The sequence below is a fragment of the Engraulis encrasicolus genome, chromosome 12, assembly GCF_034702125.1.
Source record: "Engraulis encrasicolus isolate BLACKSEA-1 chromosome 12, IST_EnEncr_1.0, whole genome shotgun sequence".
In the NCBI taxonomy this organism is placed as follows: Eukaryota; Metazoa; Chordata; class Actinopteri; order Clupeiformes; family Engraulidae; genus Engraulis; species Engraulis encrasicolus.
The window spans coordinates 28,462,701-28,470,069 of NC_085868.1; positions in this window are offsets into that span (position 1 = coordinate 28,462,701).

A 7,369-nucleotide genomic window follows, 5' to 3' on the forward strand; every position below is an offset into this window, starting at 1 on the left:
CATGTGCTGTGTGCTTGTGTGTCATCATATAACCATACAACATTATTGCTTTTAGTATTTATAATGGTATGAGTAATAATATACAGTAGGCCTAATAGTATTAATGGTAAATTATCTTTGTCTACAGTCGGGGCTGCTAACAGCTTTTGCAGGGCCTGGGACAAAATAATTTGGACGGCCCCTCAATTCAATACATACAGTACAATGTACAAGTGGGATCCAAGTATGAGCCCCGGACCCTTTGTCACCCCCCGACCCCCCACCCTCACCCCCATCGGCTTCCCTGTGTACAGTATGTTGCATGTCTTGCTTGATATTTGTGTATGTTATTTTTTTACGCGTGTACATTCCGTTATATGTGTGTCTGTGTAGGCGTGTGAAATCCTGTCCTTCTAATAAGCACAGACAGTCCTGTGTGGGGGTAGATCGTGGGGGAGCACTTTAGAGTAACAGGACACAGCGTGTCACCCGTCTCGGCTGCCTCCGCAGCCTGATTGCAACACAGCCATAGTCAGTTTTAAGTGGGCTGACAAGGAAACTGGCCGGGTGATGGAGCCAGTATGGCTGTCTCAAGGGCCGAACACACTAAAGTAAAGTGAAGCGACAAAATCGGTGATGATCGGTAATTGACAGTGTGTGGAAAGCAGAGTGTTTTGAGCTGCAAAAGTATTATTAGTTAACTTCATGGTAATGCGCTACGCTACGGTACAGTGTGACACAGGTTTGGTGGCAACAAATGGGAATGTCCATTGTCTCCAACACTAGTTTCAGTTGGTTGCTTCCCCTCGAACAAGGAAAGGTTTCACCTTTTTCCTCCTTTGCCATGTTTGGCCTGTAGAGCCCCGTGGGCTTCTATAGCCACAGCCCTGACCTTTACCATAGATAGCTTGTAGTTGAAACAGCGAGCAAAATGATTGACAACATTGCAATATATACCATGAGAGGGAAAAAATAGAAAAAGGTTAAATTTCTGATGTCACTGGTATTGACGTCCTACACTGGATATCAATGTGGAAACCTAATTTGACTCAGATGTGGTAAAGAATAAATGTAAATTACAATTTATCACCTTTGATGAATGTTTTTTGTCTGGCATGGACTACCCAGTGAATTAGAATATTTGTGTTCTAAAAAGCCAGCTGTTACGTCTTGTACCTCTTTCACAAAGAGGAAGACAGAGGAGCTGTCTGGGGACACCAGAGAAATGCTATTATTTGAAAAACAAGACCTCCAAATGATAAAAGGCCATCTCAAAAGACCTATGTATTCTAATTTCAACACTGTGTTGCGTTATTAAGAAATCTATATGCTAATAGTATAAGAGAACACAGACAAAGCACAATCCTTTTAAAAATGTTTTGTGAAATGAAGCAAAAGTAGAAGGTTTTTTTTGTAATGCACACAAACAGTATGTACATAAGTATGCATACTCTGCAAAAAGAACACCCATTCAAAAATGAAGCCTGGTGTTGGAATCATAACAATATTATATAGTATAATATAGTGTGTTACTGCTGTGTTGCACCTGGTATTGTATATATATATATATATATATATATATATATATATATTATATATATATATATATATATTTAAAAAGAATGTCTATTCTAAATATCTTCGGACCTCCAGTTAAAACATCCCGTGTACGTATATATTTCAATTTAATGCTGGAGATATTACACATATACACACATTACACGCTGCACCCTGTTAGAGCCTATCTCTATTACACTGGCCAGTTTTAATGTCAACACATTAAGACCAGCAGCATTGGATCATGCGGTAGTTACTGTATATTCACATAGTCACAATGGCAGCCTCTCCCTGCATACATTATGTGTCAGAGAGAGTAGAGAGAGAGAGGTTCCGTTAGCCCATTGTTTCCGGGTTCTATTATTGCAAGGGGGAGGGGGGAAATCCCCCTTTAAGCAGACCTAGGCAGACCTAAGGACTGTTCTATTCAATGCTAGGAGTATTGTGACACGCCCCTTTAAGCCGGAACCGGAACCTGGTCATGTTAGGTGCCCATAGCAACCTATTACATTGGCATATCTCTATATACTTAAAGAATCTCTGGTATGTGTCGTGCTGGCTGCCTCTGTTGCCCTCTCGCTTTTCCTCAGCGTGTGAAATGTGTATGCCGATTTATGTGATTTAAAAGGTACTTGACAGAACAATCTCCTGCTTCTCATCATAATCAGATGGAGATTTCCACAACACCAGCCCGGTCCGCATACATACAATCAGGCCCGCCGACAGGGGAGGACAAAGGGGTATGTTGTCCCGGGCCCAGTGAGATAGGGGGCCCAGAATTGGGCTCCCCTTGCATTGTATGTATTGGGTAGGGGGCCCTTTCAGATGACTTTGTCCCGGGCCCAGGAAAAGCTGTCAGAGGCCCTGCCTACAATACGGATGGTTAATATGTTTCCCTTATGCTTGTATAATGGAGCTATTTCATAGGTCCAGTGACCCCTGGGTAATGCGCTTTCCTATGCCTTTTAGAAATGGTCAGTCGGTCATTTTACCGAGTCATTTGAAAGGCACTTTTATTTCAATAGCATAGAGTCAACAGCGCTAAACAGCACAATTTCCTTGTCGGCTGCCTGGCCACTCACTGAACTGTCACCCTGCCTTCCTGCCTGCCGACCAGCACGGGCCTGTCACAACCCGGTAAGCTAACTAGGCAATTGCCCCCAGGGCCCACAGCTGGAAGGGGGGCCCTTGGTAATGATTGGTTATGTATACTTGTATTCAAATGACAGCAGGGACAACTTGGTGAGTGAAGCAGCACCTTCCTAAAACTCAATGACCGAAAAGTGCAATGACACGCCTATTGAAATCTCTCTTGAGGGGGGGCCCTTCTTCAATAGTTTTAGAGGAAATGGCCCGAAGTCTCCCTTTTACCTAGGGCCCCCAAATACCTTGAAACGACCCTGTGCCTGCCTGCCTGCTGTCCACTATAGTGTGTCTGTAATGATCGGGAGAGCAGGGGCCTGTACTGGGTGAAGGGACTGTTTGTCTTTCCCCGCCTGCCCTGGTGAAGGGGCAACTAGCCCCCGCATCGCGCTATGTCCCAGCCCCTGCTTCGGCCTGACGGCATCTCTAGTGTCCCCGTGGGGATGGTAATTGGTGCCGGACGGCAGATTAAATTGACCTGGTGAGAGGGGAGTCTTAGCCGCCGCTGCTGCTGTCGCGGCTACAGCCTCGACCATACTACTGGACCTTGGCACACACACGCACTCTCAGGCACACGTACACACACACACACACGCAGACACACAGACCACATGCATGTGCAACCATGCCTACAGCCACACTGACACATGCATGTGTGGATACGCACGCACGCGCACGCGCACACGCACGCGCACGCGCACACGCACACGCACACACACACACACACATACTGTAGAATTGTACACATACAGCATGAACACTTGCACATACATGTATACAGTATACACTTAACTACTTGTGTATAAACACACTCTGGCATGCACGCACACACACTCACGCACTCACACACTTACACACACACACAGTCACTCAGTATGAAATGGGTGCTTAGACCAGTTGGGCTGAACAGACTGCCGTCAATCTGATAGTTGTTATCCCCTCAATTGAGATGGCAGGCCAGACGCACACGCACATGCGCACAGACGCGCACACACGCACACACGCACACACGCACACGCGCACACGCGCACACACACACACACACACACACACACACACACACACACACACACACACACACACACACACACACACACACACACACACACACACACACACACACACACACACACACACACACACACAGGGGAGAGGGAGAGGGAGAGTTCCATTGAGCTAAAAGCAACATGAAAGCTACAGGAGTGGAGTGAGGCGTGCGGAGGTTTGAGGTTCCCTCTGCAAGGGAAGAGAGAGTGGAGTTAGTGCTCCTCTCAAGTGCTTTCAATCGAAAAAGAAAAATAGGGAGAGAGAGAGAGAGAGAGAGAGAGAGAGAGAGAAAGAGAGAAAGAGAGAGAGGCAGTTAAAAAGGGAGTGAGACATTGAAAGAGACGGTACAAATGAGAGCGAGAGAAAGAAGAAGAGAACAAGAAGGAGAGATAGTAAAAGACAAGCAAACGGCAGCGAAAGAGAGACAGCGAGGGAGAGTGAGACAGTAAGAAAAGGGAGAGAGAGAGAGACAGGGAGAGAAAAGAACAAGGGAGAAGGAGAGAGAGAGAGAGGGAGAAAGACAGAGAGCAAGAATGAGAGAACAAGAGCGAGAGGAGCGAGAAGAAAAAGAAAAGAAAGTAAAAGAAAAGAAAAGAAAGGCATATGCGAGAGAGAGGAGATAAAACTCCCAGGATAGCTCATTACTGCCTAAGGTAAAGGAGGATGAAACCCAAACACACCCATCTGGCCTTTTGTGGCCCAGCAATCGCGAGGAGATCAGAGGCACACACTCCAGACGCTCCGCTACACTCCGCACACAGCAGCGCAGAACAGAGCAGAGCAGAGAGCGGAGAAGAAGAGGAAGAAGAAGAAGGAGAAGGAGAAGAAGAAGAAACTCTTTTTTTTCATATTTCATCGGCTTTTGCGAAAATCTAAAATAAAGCAAGATAAAAAGGCCCAGACCAAAGAAAGAAACCAATAATCTCTCTCTCTCTGTCTCTGTCTGCCTCTCTGGCTGCCTCTCTCTCTCTTTCTCTCTCTCTCTCTCTCTCTCTCTCTCTCTCTCTCTCTCTCTCTCTCTCTCTCTCTCTCTCTCTCTCTCTCTCTCTTTCTTTCCATGATGGAAGTTAGTGCTCCCTCCCGCCCGCCGCCTTTCCTTTGCTGTTGCAATTCTTCTTTCGGAGTAGCTATCGCTAATTACCGTGCCGGTCGGAGTTTTTAAGTAGGATAATGAATCTGGGAGTGATTCTGTCCCGATAATGGAATCCGGGAGAACAAAGGGCCAACTTAATGAATGTGTCCTGAGCTTTTTGATTGCTGGAACATAAGGCGGCACAGAGAGAGAGAGAGAGAGAGAGAGAGAGAGAGAGAAAGAGAGAGAGAAATAAAAAAGAAAGGAAGGACACAGCCTGAGGATAGCTGAATGTAATTGTAATTGTGTTGGACCAGGGAATGAAGATGAAAACATGTAGATGATGTGTGTGTGTGTGTGTGTGTGTGTGTGTGTGTGTATATGCGCATGCGTGTTTGCGCTTGTGCGTGTGTGTGTGTGTGCGCGTGCGTGTGTGTGTGAGTGTGCCTGCGTGCGTGCGTGCATGCATTTAGGCATGCACACACATGCATGTGTGTGCATGTGCGGATTTGAGCATGTATGAATGCCTGTAAGTGCCTGTGTGTATGTGTGTGTGTGTAGATTTGTATAGGTGATCATATGAGACTGTGTGTGTGTGTCTGTGTGCGCATGTGTGAATGTGTGTGAATGTTTGCTGTAGGTAAGTATGTGTGTGTGTGTGTGTGTTTCAGAGTGATGAGATGTAAAGAAGCATACCGGTAGGAAGGGGTGTCGCCAGATTTTTTTGGCCCCATGAAAGATTCAAATTTTGGGCCCCCTTAAAGCAACACTCCGTTTTTTTGGACACAGGACCTCATTTCCGAGTCAGCCGGAGTGTTAGAAGTGTGTCCAGATTGTTTTTTTGAAATTCCATGCAGTCCTTGTAAAACCGCGTCTCGATGTTGCTATGCTAGCGCAAGTGATCCACTTTTACTAGCATGACCCAAAAAAGCAGTCTTAACAAATTCAATAAGCAATCAAATCACATCAATTATTATGCCAGGCTGTGGATGTGAAGGTTTGTGGTGATAGAATACTGTTTCAAATAAAACTGACCTGGCCTTACATAGATTTTTGTAATAAGGTGAACTAGTTTCTCCTAGTCAGCGGAATTTTACCTTGCTCTCGACAGCTGTGATCAGATAACCACTTCAACAGTGAGACGCCAGCTAGAACCACACTACTCTACATTACTGCGTTTTTTTAATGTATAGTGGAATATAAACCAACAACGTGGCAACATGGTAAATAAATGTGCATATAAAATTGCGACAATAGAGCCCATAACCGTTCTCATTCTTTTCCTGAAAAAGACCCGGAAAGAACAAAACTACTCCTATCTGCAGGAGATAGTAAACACATCCGACGCTACGTAACAGGGTGATCTGCAGTGATCATTTCAGCCCTGACGACTTCATAAAGTCGACTTCAGAATAGCCACAAAGAAAAGTCTGAAAACATTTGCGGTGCCATTCACCTTCCCAATCCCTGGTGTGCCACAGCCACTGTGATACCAACAGTCTCCGAAGATCACGTTTGTCCTAGCTTACACAGGCATTCTGCTGCTGTCACTGTAGCAGTGTTTTACTGATGATGATTTAGCTAACGTTACCTAAACCTTTGCTGTGCTTTACGTGCTATGGCTGGTGTGCCTTCATTGCAATAGTTACACAGTACACTGTTTACAAAACTTACACGGCAGCTTCGTTCTTCAACTAGGGAACAACTCACAAAATGTTTTGATAACTTACCGCATTGACAACTGGCCATTGGTTCCAGCAGGTCCAGGTATTTTTTCTCGACTGAGAAGAATGTTTAGCACTCCACAATTGAGATACAAGTCCTGGTGCTCCGTTATGCACACATCTCGAGATGTGCTGTGCCAGCATCTAGACTATGGAACGATGCAATCTCTTGCATCTGTGGGGAAACTAAGTCCCAACTCGGCAGCAAAAACATTCTTCTTCCATCTCCAATGCCTTGCAATTTCGGCACTGACACGACACCAATCTGTTATTCTGTTCCGGCTTTCTGCTACAGTTTCAGTGGCTGCTGCCTCATACAGAGCGCGCTCTTGTTCGGACCTTTTCAAATCCATCTCAACTCTAATGTAGTATATTCCTGCTCATACAGGTACGTATGCTTCTGAATTTACTCGTCCTCATCATCAAAAGCGTTGGGTTCTCCGAACATTGCCATTCTTTTTTTATGATCAGGGTTCGTCTGATCATAGTTCTAGCAGACAGCTGCGCTCAAAATAAACTTGACAGTGAGAACCGGTAACATTGGTGTTAGATATCAGTCCGCGACTGCCAAATCAGGAAGTACTTTGCTGCGGGTGAGCAATGTAATTATAAGGTTGGTTTACTCCCTAAATCTCTGTATCGACGTGGGTATGTGTGTCGATAGCCTGGCGAAGTAATTGACGTGCTTTGAGTGTTTATTGAACTTGTTAAGACTGCTTTTTTGGGTCATGCTAACAAAAGTGGATCACTTGCGCTAGCTTAGCAACATCGACCTGTGGTTTTACAATGACTGCATGGAATTTCAAAAAAACAATCTGGACACACTTCTAACACTCCGGCTGACTCG